This window comes from Taudactylus pleione, unplaced genomic scaffold (genome assembly GCF_031769625.1).
Source record: "Taudactylus pleione unplaced genomic scaffold, aTauple2 ptg000373l, whole genome shotgun sequence".
Classification (NCBI taxonomy): domain Eukaryota; kingdom Metazoa; phylum Chordata; class Amphibia; order Anura; family Myobatrachidae; genus Taudactylus; species Taudactylus pleione.
Window position 1 is genome coordinate 2,894,817 of NW_028284774.1, and position 15,547 is coordinate 2,910,363.

Genomic DNA, 15,547 nt, shown 5'->3' on the forward strand with positions numbered 1-15,547 from the left:
TGAAACTAGCATTTGTCTATAACCACTGCTGTGACTCTAAAGATGGTGAGAGCAATGCAGTGACAAACAGCAGTAATCTTATGGGGGGCATCCACTTAGCGATTTAGCCAAGCGATTGCACGTTAACGACATTGTTATCGTACAATCGCTTGCAAATCGTGCATGCATCGGGCATGTTTTGGTCAGAAGCGACCAGCGATGCACGTGCCCGCTGGTCGCTTCTGACATCCGACATCGCCCGTACATGCAGGTCAACCTGACGATCTCGTCAGGTTCAGCATGTGCGGGGATGAGGGATGTGCCGGGACTGAACGAGTGAACGTTCAGTCTAGGCACATCACTAGCTATACAAACGACAGCACGATTGCAATGTCATAATCGTACTGTCATTTGTATATCTACAAGTGGATACCCCCTTTAGATTACCACTATTTGTTGAATACAGAAAGGATGACATAACCCCCTATAGCGAGTGCTGAAGGGATTATGTATCATCATTAAATGGAGCCCTCAGTGTAAGACCTAAAATTAATTCAGCCAATGTGAAAGTAGCAGGCTATACTGGTGAGAATATCCTGTAAAAGGTACCTGCCCTGTGACGCTGGACTATAGAGGGAAACAGTTTAAAACATATTTACTGGAAATGTAAGAAACATAGACTAGCTAGACGTACAATGTCGCTACCTAAGTCGGAAGGCGGTCTAATTTTCCCAGATTTACATTGCTACCAGTTAGCGAGTCTTTTGCCACAGTTAGGTGAATGGTCCGTAATGACTGATCCTAAAGCGTGGGTATTACTTGAACGTGGTAAAGCAACTCCCCTCCCATTACTGGAAATATTAATGTTCCCGTCCACTATCAAGTTTCATCGAATTGTCTATCAATTTGTGTCTCTTACAGAAGATGTGTCCCTCCCTACAACGGAGTATAGCACAGCAGATTCCAGATCTGTCCCTACGTTCGTGGACAGCTCAGGGAATACTCGTTAAACGATATCATGATAGAGGGCACTTTGGCCTCTTATGCTCAACTCCAATCACAATATTATGTTTCACACAGAGGACCTGATTCAGACCCGCTCGCTAAGGCGAGATCGCTCGCTCTTTTCGCCCATCTGCGCATGTGTATAATTCGCAGTGCATGTGCGTAAGCCATTCGTTACGATCTGATTTTGGTAGCTTGTAAGCCACTATCAGGTCACTGCTTTGAGTGACAGATAGTGCCGTTTGTGGGTGGTAACAGGGGAAGGGGCATGTGAACGGGGGAATGGTGTTGCGAACGCAGGTGTGTCTGCCCACCAAAATGCCATTTAAAGAGTGTGCATAATTAGCAAAGTTGCGTCATTGTACATGTCACCTGCATGTATTTCAGCCAGCACTGATCGCAGTGCTTGCGGCGGGGAAAAGCAACCCCAAGGGCTGCGAGCTGCTCCGATGGCTCACGATAGTCCCGATTAATCATACATTTCCCGGAGATGATGTGTGTTGCGAGTGGCAAGGGGGCGTTTTCAGACACATGCAAGCGCACTTTGCCATAGCTCACTAACACACAGTGGACGTCCTTACGCGACGCAGTGCGAGCGCTTACTTTACATTTCCGGACCCTTTTTACCAGCGAGCAATCGCATCTCGCATCTGTACCAGAGACTTTTATAAATACCTCCAATTACGACATTGGATCACATGTAATATGCAGAGATCCCAAAAAGTTTTGCCACTCCCTAAATATATACGGGAGAAGCTTTATAAAACCGGGAGTAAAGGTGGTATTACTTGGTGGTATTCACTATTAATACAACCTCAGACTCCAATTATATTCCCCTCATTGATACCATTGGAAAATGATCTATCTTGCTCTATCTCTATAGCTGCCCACACACATAGCAATTTTTTACCCAATTTGGCCGATTTAGACAAATCGGGAGGACATATCGTGTAAAATATGTCCAAAACGTGAGTTTCTACTCACGATCACGATGCCAACGTCCCCGCTCATCGTACCTCGCATCTTCACATAAGCCGTGCTGTAGGGCAGATTTGTCAATCTGCGGCATGATGGATGTCGATCGTGAGTTTTTTTCACATGATCAAAAGCACGATTCATTGTACGTCACGGAATTTGACAGACAGGACCCTGTACACAAACAAAAATCCGGAGAATACCACTCTGCGCTCACCCAAGATATAGAATTTACTTATCTTCAATATGAAGTCCTGATCTTGGGACCTCAAATCCTTTTTATATTGGACACTTTATATGATAGGTGTGGGATGTATGTTCCAATGTTGATGAATATGTGGGAACATAAAACATAGAAAACAATCTAGTGCAGACGTATAAGAAAAAAAAGGCACATTTAAAAACCAAAGAGACAAAATGTGCCTTTTTTTCCATTTTAATATGGACATATGGAGAGCATATACCTGAATGGACTATATATGTATTAATTTGGGGTAGATCATATACACCCCTATATGTGAATTATTGTGTACTCAAGTGAATTCTTATACGTCTGCACTAGATTGTTTTCTATGTTTTATGTTCCCACATATTCATCAACATTGGAACATACATCCCACACCTATCATATAAAGTGTCCAATATAAAAAGGATTTGAGGTCCCAAGATCAGGACTTCATATTGAAGATAAGTAAATTCTATATCTTGGGTGAGCGCAGAGTGGTATTCTCCGGATTTTTGTTTGTGTTAATGTAATTTTGGTGAGGATAACACCAAGGAGATTTACCCTTTAGCAGCCTTTGTAGCGCAATTGTTGGCAGATATCACCTTCTACATTCTTCAGGACCCTGTACACGCCCATCCGCCATCTTGTGCAGCATTGTGGAGAGGAGAAAGAAGCATGATCGAGCCTGCACAACAAGTCTGCAATCTGTATTTTGTTGAGTATATTGCTGCTGTTGATGCACCACCACTGTCCACCAATGTTATAGCCACCCACCTACCGACCATATAAATGCATGACCCAGCCACCGCCTGCCAAAATGAGACAGGCGGTGGCTGGGTCATGCATTCACCTCCCACCTACCCACCAATGTGTGCCACTGACCTACCCACCAATGTGTGCCAGCCACCCACCTACTCACCATAATAAAGCATGAGTCAGCCACCGCCTGCAGAAATGATGCGGGCAGTGGCTGGGTAATGCATTCACCTCCCACCTACCCACCAATGTGTCTCACTGGCCACCTATCAACTCACTGGCCACCAATGTCACGGACAACCTAATAAATGTCCGCAAAATCATAAAACACTAAAAAAATATAAAAATGAAACAAAAAACTATTTTAATTCAACAACAAAAAAGAAAACATTACAACAATATCAAAACATGTCTAAAATTTGTTTTTATTCTTGTAATACATGTGTTTATAATGTATGAATATTCCACCATAAACAATTGTATGTCAACAACATAAACAAATACATTGCAATTTATATTAAAATACTATTAAAAATACATTACATTCCTGTAAAAAAACATATTACAATACAATAAAAAATACCTTAAAACCCTGTTAAAAAACATATAACAATACTATTAAAATTAGGGATGTGCAGGCTTGGATAGGTTCGAATTTGCATGCCGAGTTCGGATTTTTCCCTCCAAAAATCGGGTCTCAGAAAGAGGCAAAACGTCATCTTGCATGGACAAACATCATCATTCCTAGACAAAAGTCCATGGAAGATGATGTTTGTCCATGCAAGATGAAGTTTTGCCTCGTTCTGAGTCCCGTTTTTTGGAGGGAAAAATCCGAACTTGGCGTGCAAATTCGAACCTATCCGAGCCTGCACATCCCTAATTAAAATACATTACATTCATGTAAAAAAAACATATTACAATACAATAAAAATACATTAAAATCCTTTAAAAAACATAACAATACTATTAAAAAATACATTGCATTCCTGTAAAAAAATATTACAACACAATAAAAATACATTAAAACCCTGTAAAAATAACATATAACAATACTATTAAAAATAAATTACATTCCTATAAAAAACATATTAAAATATAATAAAAATACATTAAAACACTGTAAAAAAAACATTCAAAATTTATTAAAAAATTTACAATTGTAGCTTAATAAAATGTCCATATTTCTTTTTCTTCTCAGCAACATCTATATGGATACCGAAAAAGAGTTTGAAAAGATTCTTGGAGATCCTCCAATCAAAGGAGTGTCTATGGCGGATATCCAGTAAAAAGCACCACAACAAGTCTCAGAAGTTGGCATCTTTGGGGGTGTTGTTAGAATACACAAAACATTATATTGCGGATGCTGACCTCAAAACTGTCCAGAACAAAATTCAGAACCTGCGTACCGTCTACATAAAGGAGAAAAAAAAGTTGAAGATTCGAAAAGTTCCGGAGCATGCACCGACGAATTGTACCAGCCAACACTGTGGTACCATCACCTCATAAGCTTTCTGAGTGAACAGGAGCCACAACGAAAGTCACTTGTCCTGATGGCCGAGCGAGAGGGAGAAGAAGAGGCAGAAGTGAGTGGACCGTCTGCGGAAGTTTTGGTAAGTAGAGACACAGTTCATAAACCAAAACCTTTTATTGTTTATGTAGTTCAATCCCAATTGTCCAATATAGTAATTTATCTCACAGACAGTCCTTCTGCCATGGTACCGCACCTGGTCCGTTGAAATAGGCCATGTACTCCTCCCTCACTTCTTTGGCACGTGCGGTTGATGTTGTAGAAATTGGTGTGCAGACATAGATGTAAACTGGGCAATGTCCTCCGGAGGTCCTACATCTTCTGTCTGGTGTAGCTGGGACTGGTCCTCGTTGGGTAGTCTTTCTGCGCAGAAAGTTGTGCAGCACACAGCACGCCATCACGACCCAATCTATCTTCTCCACACGTAGGTTTATGGTGGTGTGGAAAATGCAGAACCGGTTGCTGAGTATTCCAAACGTATTTTCCATAATGCGCTGTGCCCGGGATAGACGATAGTTGTAGATCCTCTTCTCTCTGGTCAGGCCCCTCTGTGCAAATGGCTTCATGACATGTTCATGTAATGCAAAAGCCTCGACTGCGACAAAAACGTAATTTAGGCCGTGCTTTGTCTCGTCCAGTGATGGCAAGTTGAGGGTTTTGTTGGTGAGTCTCTGGTAGAAAGCAGTCTGTTTGAAGGACCCACCATCTGAAGCACGGCTTTTCTTGCCGACATCCACAAACAGAAGTTCGTAGTTGGCATTCACCACTGCCATGAGAACGATGCTGAAGAAGCCTTTGTAGTTGTAGTAATATGATTCGGTGTTGGCAGGTGGGTTGATGCGGATGTGTTTTCCATCGATGGCTCCTCCGCAGTTAGGGAAATTCCAACGTTGTTCGAACTGTTCAGCGATGCGCTTCCACTCCTCCACGGTGTTAGGGAACTGTCAAAATAGTAAAAAATGGGTTAAAACTAGGGATGTGCAGACATGGATAGGTTCGAATTTTCCCGCCAAGTTTGGCTTTTTCCCGCCAAAATCGGATCTCATAAAGAGGCAAAACGTCATCTTTCATGGACAAACATCATCATTCCTGGACAAAAGTCCATGGAAGATGATGTTTGTCCATGAAAGATGATGTTTTGCCTCTTTCTGAGACCCTATTTTTGGCGGGAAAAATCCGAACTTGGCGGGAAAATTCGAACCTATACGAGCCTGCACATCCCTAGTTAAAACATGACTATAATATTGTTTTTCTTTTTTTTTTCATTATAGACTCCCATCCAAGAGCCTGATAAGTCCTCCACGCCAGACCTAAGTTTACTCAGGGACAGCGATGTGGATAATACGACCCCATTGCAAACACCCATTGTACCCGGACCAGCATCCTCTTCCGTACAACCACAAAAAAAAAAAACAGGGGAAATGGAGAATCACACCGAACAGGAGGAATTATTTCTCCAAAATGCTGAACGCCTCCTTCAGAAACCATCAGATGATATTGACGATTTTACTGCACATGTCAACAGTCGCATGAGGAAAATGAACGAGCTAAACAGGAAAAATTTCCACAGGCTCACCTATGACCTTTTAAGTAGGTCTCTCAACAACAATTTACACGACTCCACTTATCTTGCTGACCCACTGCTTTATTCCCCTGCCCCAAACACCTACGTCCGACCCCCCCCAACCCAGTTGGAGATTACACCCCCACCCAGCACCCCAAGCACAAGCCATACCATATTTATATCCCTGTTTATTTTTTATATTCAAAATAAACAAATGTTATTGCCTACAGTTCAGTGCACAGTTTGGTTAATGCAGCCTTATTGGCAGTAATAATAAAGAGTTTAATTAAAAACTACAGCAAAATTGTGAGTGACTACTGTGCAGTATTATTGACACAGTGGCTGTGTTATAATGAGTAAAAAAATAAAACTTCCCGAATTATGTCAATGAATATTTTGTAGTGTTGTTGACACACAAATGTTATTAATGACTGCTATGCAGCACAGTTTTGTTAAGTCTGCATTATTGGCTATCACATTTAAATAGTTAAATTTAAAACAAAGAAAAAAAAATAAAAATAAATTTTCTTAGACAAGAAACAAATATGTGGTGTGTTTTTTTTCTTACCTTGCAATACTGGTACTGCAGCATTTTAAAGATAGCCTTGCAGGTCTCCGGGATGATGATGATGCCCAAGGACTGAGGTTAGATGAGTGTCCCAAACTTCAGGTGTTCAAATGACCTTCCTGTAGCCAGGTACCTCAGGGTAGCCACCAGTCTCTCTTCAGCAGGGATTGCCCTCTGCCACCTTGATGCAGCAACTCCTGGAAGGTGGCGTCATCCATGCGCAGGTAGTTGAGGTAGTCCTCCGGGTTGTTCTCCTTGATCTCCATCAGCAGGGACATGTGAGAGCGGGTATCTCTTTGCAGCAGCCACTCCTTAGTCTAGCATGCTCTCATCCTTCTTCGCTGGGCCCTCTCCTTATTCGCCCGGACCCCGACTTCGGCGACCAACACTCTATACTGATAGGGATCCATCATCACAGAATTCAGGAACAGGATAGAATGCAGGTAGGTAGCACACATTCGCAGGTAGAAGAAACTTTGTAAAACGCAAGCCAAATACAAAGAGCATAGTAGCAATGACAGGATTCAGCAGGAATACACCTAGCCTCATATAGTAACAGAGCTGAATGTGCACAGGGTTAAAATGGTGCCTGCTTTTTATACCCCCTGGCTAGCCCCTCCCATTTATTATTATTATTATTATTTAAATTTCCCACCAATCATGAAGAGAATCTGGGGGTGCTTTGTAAAACTCACGATTAATCATGCACGATCTCACGATGCGCATGATCAGATAGATCGTGAGATTGGAAGTCAAATTGGCAGCTTTTTGGAATTAATCGTGCTCACGACTGCCGGGGAGCTCCCCGGGAGAGTTCAGGGGAAATCGTACACGATGTCGGATTATGAGCACATCGTTATGTCTGTGGGCACCTTATGACTCAATGGCATAAAATATTTCAAAGGAGTTTTCGCGTTTCTAAATGTATCTCCCATTTTTATAACCAAACACCTATCAAATATATATGGGTGCTAACCTATAGAGAGTAACAACGGATCAATTGATGTAATTATATTTCTGTGCAATTGACAGCAGCCTTTATATAGGTGGGAAGACTGCCGGATTCCCATCAACTGAAGAGCACACAACCAAAGAAAATATATAATAAGCGCTAGTCAATATAACAATGTAGTAAAGTACATCAAAATAAACAGGAAAAACAGAGAAAAAAATAATAATAATAATATATATAAATAAATGAACAGGAAAAACAATTAATAAAAACAGTAAAAATATCACCATACGTATGGCTAACACACAATTAGTACACACTATCCTATAGAATATATATATATATATATATATACAGTCAGGTCCATAAATATTGGGACATTGACAGAATTTTCAGATTTTGGCCTCTATTCACCACCACAATGGCTTTGAAATGAAACAAACAAGATGTGCTTTAACTGCAGACTTTCAGATTTAATTTAAATCGGGTGAACGGTGTAGGAATTACAACAGTTTCAATATGTGCCTCCCACTTTTTAAGGGGCCAAAAGTAATGGGACTATCAACTCAAAAGCTATTTCATGGACAGGTGTGGGCTATTCCCTCATTATTTCATTATCAATTAAGCAGGTAAAAGGTCTGGAGTTGATTCTAGGTGTGACATTTGCATTTGGAATCAGTTGCTGTCAACTCTCAATATGAGATCCAAAGAGCTGTCACTATCAGTGAAGCAAGCCATCATTATTCTGAAAAATCAAAACAAACCCACCAGAGAGATAGCGAAAACATTAGGTGTGGCCAAATCAACTGTTTGGAACATTCTTAAAAAGAAAGAACGCACCGGAGAGCTCAGCAACACCAAAAGACCCGGAAGACCACAGAAAACAACTGTGGTGGATGACAAAAGAATTATTTCCCTGGTGAAGAAAAACCCCTTCACAACACTTGGCCAAATCAAGAACACTCTCCAGGAGGTAGATGTATATGTGTCTCAAAGTCAACAATCAAGAGAAGTCTTCACAAGACTGAATATAGAGGGTTCACCACAAGATGCAAACCATTGGTGAGCCACAAAAACAGGAAGACCAGATTAGAGTTTGCCAAACAACATCTAAAAAAGCCATTACAGTTCTGGAACAACATCCTATGGACAGATGAGTCAAAGATCAACTTGTACCAGAGTGATGGGAAGAGAAGAGAAGGAAAGGAACTGTTCATGATCCAAAACATACCACCTCATCAGTGAAGCATGGTGGTGGTAGTGTCATGGCGTGGGCATGTATGGCTGCCAATGGAACTGGTTCCCTTGTATTTATTGATGATGTGACTGCTGACAAAAGCAGCAGAATTAATTCTGAAGTGTTTCGGGCAATATTATATGCTCATATTCAGTCAAATGCTTCAGAACTCCTTGGACAGCACTTCACAGTGCAGATGGACAATGACCCGAAGCATACTGCAAAAGCAACCGAGTTTTTTAAGGCTAAAAAGTGGAATGTTATGCAATGGCCAAGTCAATCCCCTGACCTGAAACCGATTGAGCATGCATTTCACTTGATGAAGACAAAACTGAAGGGAAAATGCCCCAAGAACAAGCAGGAACTGAAGACATTTGCAGTAGAGGCCTGGCAGAGCATCACCAGGGATGAAACCCAGTGTCTGGTGATGTCTATGCGTTCCAGACTTCAGGCTGTAATTGCCTGCAAAGGATTTGCAACAAAGTATTAAAAAGTGAAAGTTAGATTTAGGATTGTTTAGTTTGTCCCATCACTTTTGGCCCCTTAAAAAGTGGGAGGCACATATAGAAACCGTTGTAATTTCTACACCGTTCACCTGATTTGGATGTAATTACCCTCAAATTAAATCTGAAAGTCTGCAGTTAAATCACATCTTGTTTGTTTAATTTCAAAGCCATTGTGGTGGTGAATAGAGGACAAAATATGAAAATTCTGTCAATGTCCCAATATTTATGGACCTGACTGTATATATATATATATATATATATATATATATATATATATATATAGCAAGCCAAAAATACACATCTGCCTAAGACTAAACAGTCATCCTACTTATACACTTAATTCTTAATGGCGTTTATTAACTATACAGATAGAAGCCTAGATTTTGAAAGTATTGTCCTATATGTGCTGTCTAGAAAAAATACAAATGTATATATGTGGAGAAGCACAGAAAACATCAATGACATAGATTCTGAGGAAGCCGCTGAGTAACTAAAAGAGGCGGAGAAACTAGTTAATCATTATGCTGATGTGGAGAGAAATCTAAGCAGGACAAGGTGCGCTGTTTGGTGATCCCCTGTGTGATCAGGACTATTGTATATCCAACTATCCACTACTAAGGCTCTGGATGTGACAGATACGCCGAGTTGGCTGATATATAGCCAGTCCCTCTGCTGTCTGCAGACTGAGTGGTAGCTCTTTACATATATATTGCACACCGCATCATCGTGATTCAGAATCTGCTGGACAAGGACAGCAGGCTGGTTGTATGATCAGCATATTCTATGCACGCTGTAAGCTTGCGAGCAGAGCCCTCTTACCCTTATGTATGTCTTTTATGTATGTATGTCTTTTACAACCCAGTATAATGTTAATGTTGATTCAAATTGTAAAGCGCGATGGAATTTGCTGCGCTATATAAGAAACTGTTAATAAATAAATAATAAATATAGCGAATGTTTCTGGGATCATGTAAGACTTATTCGTTTGGATGACATGTGCTATACATATATTTCTGCATGCATGCTTTTTTAATTCACTTATTCCGGAAAGTAATAACAAATAAATCCTTTTGGCACACCTGCTGAAATTACTCTCCATGAACTGTTATCCCCAACACTAATGGGGTTGAATTTATTTGTATGATCTGGATTCCTAATTATGGCATATGCAAGTTAGATGTCCTAACAAAGAACATCTTCAGTTATTAATTTTTCTTTTTTCTGTGCTTTTCCACATATATACATTTTAAATTTTTCTGGACAGCACATATAGGACAATACTTTCAAAATCTAGGCTGCTATCTGTATAGTTAATAAATGCCATTAAGAATTAAGTGTATAAGTAGGATGACTGTTTAGTCTTAGGCAGATGTGTATTTTTAGCTTGAGAGATATATATATATATATATATATATATATATATATATATATATATATTCTATTGGATAGTGAGTACTAATTGTGTGTTAGCCATGCTTATGGTGATATTTTTACTGTTGTTATTAATTGTTTTTCCTGTTCATTTATTTATATAAATATATATATATATATATATATATATTATTTTTTCTTTATTTTTCTGTTTTCCCTGTTTATTTTGATAAACTTTAATACATTTTTATATTGACTAGCACCTGTTATGAACATTTTTATAAACTACTTCACAGACTGCATCTAACCCCTGCCCTTATGCATGCTATTCAACCTTCTACATCTAACCTTTGTTGGTGCGGATGTGGTCATGTGGGAACTTTGTTAAACATTTTTTGGTCCTGTCCTAAAATCTCTCTCTTGTGGAAGTCGATATTTGCACTCATTTCAAAGATCTCCCATACCCATATTGCTCCATGCCCAATGTTAGCAATTCATGTTACAGAAGGAGAAACTATATTCAGTGACACTTATATATTGGATCATATACTAATTTTCACTAAACTCCTATTAGCTCACTATTGACGCACACCCACGGTTCCCTCTCTTACAGAGGTGGAAAGAAGTGTATAATCCCATTATGAGTTGGAAGTGGCAGGGGTCCCTTACTCGTCTAAGGCCTCCAATCTTCATATTCGATGGTTTAGCTCAGGGATCAGGGAACATTTTTACCTTTTACCCCAAAATCTATTTAGATACGCCGACGTTACCCCCTTGATTTGAAAGGAAGGAAATCATATATTAGTGCCCCCATGTAATGCCCCTGTAGTAGTGGCCCCATAGTTATGCCCCATTAGTAGTGCCCCCATATAATGCCCCTGTAGTAGTGCCCCCATATAATGCCCCTTTAGTAGTGCCCCCATATAATGCCCCTGTAGTAGTGCCCCCATATAATGTCGCTGTAGTGCCGCTTGTACAAAAAACAAACAAACAAACACCTTAATCCCCGCTCCTGCATCCACCGCCGTCCTGTCCGCCCGGCTGCTCTTTGGAACTATGGGAGAGACGTCATGATGTCTCTCCCATAGTGCGCATGGAGAGAGGCGGAAGCTGGATTTAGAAGAGAGCTCCAGCCTCCGGCTAACGCGGCGCTGCAGGGAAGGAGCCGGGCGCCCGCTGGTAATAACATCTCAGCGGGCGTCCGGCTTAGAGCCTCCCTGCGGCACAACTGGGCATGCATATGAATCATTCTATATTATAGAATGATTCATATGCATGCCCGGCTGTCCGTCCATTACCCCCAGGAATTTAATTTTTACCCCATGTGGGGTGATTTACCCCTGTTCCCTGACCACTGGCTTAGCTGGAATGAATATTGGTTGTCAAAAACTTATTAATAATAATAATTACAAAGTGGGTACTGATAAACCTTCATAATACAGGATGTTACTGAAATATCTGTGATGTTTGCAATGGTTGTTTATGTGAAGTGTAAAATTGGTGTGAATCCCATTGTCCTACTCCCCTCCCCCATTTAATTTTCCCTCTCTCTTTTCTGTATTTTTCTCCTTACACCCTCCCTTTATACGTTTGTTTGCATATATATATAAAAAAATATATATATATATATATATATCTTCTTTTTTATAAATACTTCACACAAAAAGAATTTTGAAAAAAAAAACATCTTTACTGATTGTGGACAAAGATGTGCAGCAATGTTTAAGATTAAGTTCCTGTGAGAAGCTTAACTTGATAAAGAACTTTTTCATGGTGACATCACAAGTAGAAGACAAGATCAAATCAGAATACAGTGACGTGGGGCATTGTGGACAGGCTGAATGACTGTAAAACAGTCAAAAACAAGTGGGTCTTCTGCAAGAAGCTAAACACTAATGGAAGTCTTGGTAAAACAAAGTGGCCATTGCTGGTACAGATGTGTCCTCATTCACCTAGCCTCAATACGCCATATTGCGCGAGGCACCTGGTACCCCTGTGAGCGGTATAGCGCACGGTCTTTTTCTTTAAAAGCAGCGAAACATCACTGAAAGTGTATTACTGACACTGGGCTGTGACTTTAGCCGCACAGGAATTAGTTTTAAGCACGTACAAAGTCGCAGATGAAGCACAACGTAACTTGGCGTGAAAAAAAACACTGCCGCTTTATCATAGCACTTTGCATACAGATTCAGACTCATTCATACACAGATGTACAGTACAAATGTCGCACATCAAATTGATCAGTGCAATCTAGCAAAATAGTTTTGTTGCTCCTAGTTGGTTTATTATTGTATAAATATAGTAAGATGCAGATTTGGAGTAAAAAAGACACTCGGCACGGCTGAGACGCTCGGGATCTGATATACCTGATGCGACTGAAGCCAGACTGTATGATGACACCACATCTGTACATCAAGCTTGACACTGTATTGCAAGAAATTAACTTTGTACGTTCTAAAGCAAGGGGAAAGAGAACAGTTTGTTCATCATCATGGTGTATGTACTGAAGATCTATTGATTGCAGGCCAAGAAAGCCAGATAGCCGAAGTGAAATTGTTGCTGAGTGACAAGTTCTAACTAAGGGGGGAATCCAATTGTGGGCGGGAAATTTAAAAAACCCCTGCGGCGCAGGGTTTTTCCCTCAACCGCAGGGTTTTGCTATTCAATTAGGGGACTGAATCACTGCATTCGTTTTCTCGCACTTCCAGAGCAAGTCTGATTTTTCCTACAATCTTTAATTTTAGGAAAAATCAGTGAGACTTGCTCTGGGACCCCGTCGGCACCCCGTTGGAGGACTAAATAAACAATTGGAAGTTTACAATTAGCTTAATTAGTCCCTAATTACTAACCTTCCGAAATGGTGTATTCTGCATCCAACGCGGGAGCCGGGTCTTCTGCAGCAGGGTGAGTATGTGTTAGTGTTTGTAAGTGTGTATGAGTGAGTGTATGTGAGTGACCCCCAGTGAGTGTGACCCCCCTCCATGAGAGCGTATTTTTCCTGTAGCCAACGTTGGGAGAACTACATCTCCCAGCAGTCCTTGTGCCTCCAGCAGCCCCCAGGCCTCCCGGCAGCCTCCTCCCCAGTGACAAGATGGACAGGAGGCCATCAGGAGCTACAGAGCCCTCCTGAGACACTCGGACAGGTGAGTATAATTTTTTTTTTTAACACGGCGCAGGGTTTTCAGCTGTGGAAACTCGCAACCACTTTTGTAAATTGGATAAAGAGGGTATTGGGAGCACGCATACCCACGCTAATCCAAAATTGGGCAAGAGGTTTTTTTATCTCGCTAAACCTCGCGCCCAATTGAATCACCTTGTAAAAGTCCTTGGGCTGGTGCACCAACTGCTGGGATTGTGCATAATTTGAATGCCGTGGCTGTTACAAAAGACCAACAAGGATACATTGATGCAATGCTGATCAAATATTGTATAGCAGATGCCAAACCAGTATTGACAAAAGTGCAAAACCAACAAAATCTACGTGTCCAACGACAGAGGCAGAGATAGAGGAAATTAGAGAAGCTCCTTATCAAATTGCCATTGACACATTAATGCATGCAGGTGTTGGCACACATCCAGACATCACACATGCAGTCAGTTGTGTTGGTCAATTCTGGAAGAGAGCATTGGACTGTTATAAAACGTATCCTTAGATACAAGCTTCTTAAAGCTAAAGATTGCAAAAACTGGAAATCTGGAGTTACAAGCCTTCTGTGATGCCGGTTGGGGTTCAGATGAGGACGATAGGCGTTCCTTCCTTCAGTGGATACCTGTTTGCATTGGCAGGTGCAGCTGTCAACTGGGCTGGCAGGAAATGGCCTACTGTGCCTTGTTTACCACAGAAGCTGAGTACAGTACATGACACTCAGAGAAGCAGCCAAAGAAGCATTGTGGCTTAAGGAGATTTTGTGTGAGTCAGGTCTTCTTAGTTCAAATGACACCGTCAGCATTGCATGTGACAATAAAGGTACAACTGACTTGAATCCAGCACCAAACATCATATTGCCATAAGACGCCATTTCAGAAGAGAGCTGGTAGATAGCACTTTAATCAGTGTGAAATACAGTCAGGTGCATAAATATTGGGACATTGACAGAATTTTCATATTTTGGCCTCTATTCACCACCACAATGGCTTTGAAATGAAACAAACAAGATGTGCTTTAACTGCAGACTTTCAGATTTAATTTGAGGGTAATTACATCCAAATCATGTGAACGGTGTAGGAATTACAACGGTTTCTATATGTGCCTCCCACTTTTTAAGGGGCCAAAAGTAATGGGACGATCAACTCAAAAGCTATTTCATGGACAGGTGTGGGCTATTCCCTCGTTATTTCATTATCAATTAAGCAGGTAAAAGGTCTGGAGTTGATTCTAGGTGTGACATTTGCATTTGGAATCAGTTGCTGTAGACTCTCAATATGAGATCCAAAGAGCTGTCACTATCAGTGAAGCAAGCCATCATTAGGCTGAAAAATCAAAACAAACCCATCAGAGAGATAGCAAAAACATTAGGTGTGGCCAAATCAACTGTTTGGAACATTCTTAAAAAGAAAGAACGCACCGGAGAGCTCAGCAACACCAAAAGACCCGGAAGACCACGGAAAACAACTGTGGTGGATGACAGAAAAATTATTTCCCTGGTGAAGAAAAACCCCTTCACAACAGTTGGCCAAATCAAGAACACTCTCCAGGAGGTACGTGGATATGTGTCTCAAAGTCAACAATCAAGAGAAGACTTCACAAGAGTGAATATAGAGGGTTCACCACAAGATGTAAACCATTGGTGAGCCTCAAAAACAGGAAGACCAGATTAGAGTTTGCCAAACAACATATAAAAAAGCCATTACAGTTCTGGAACAACATCCTATGGACAGAT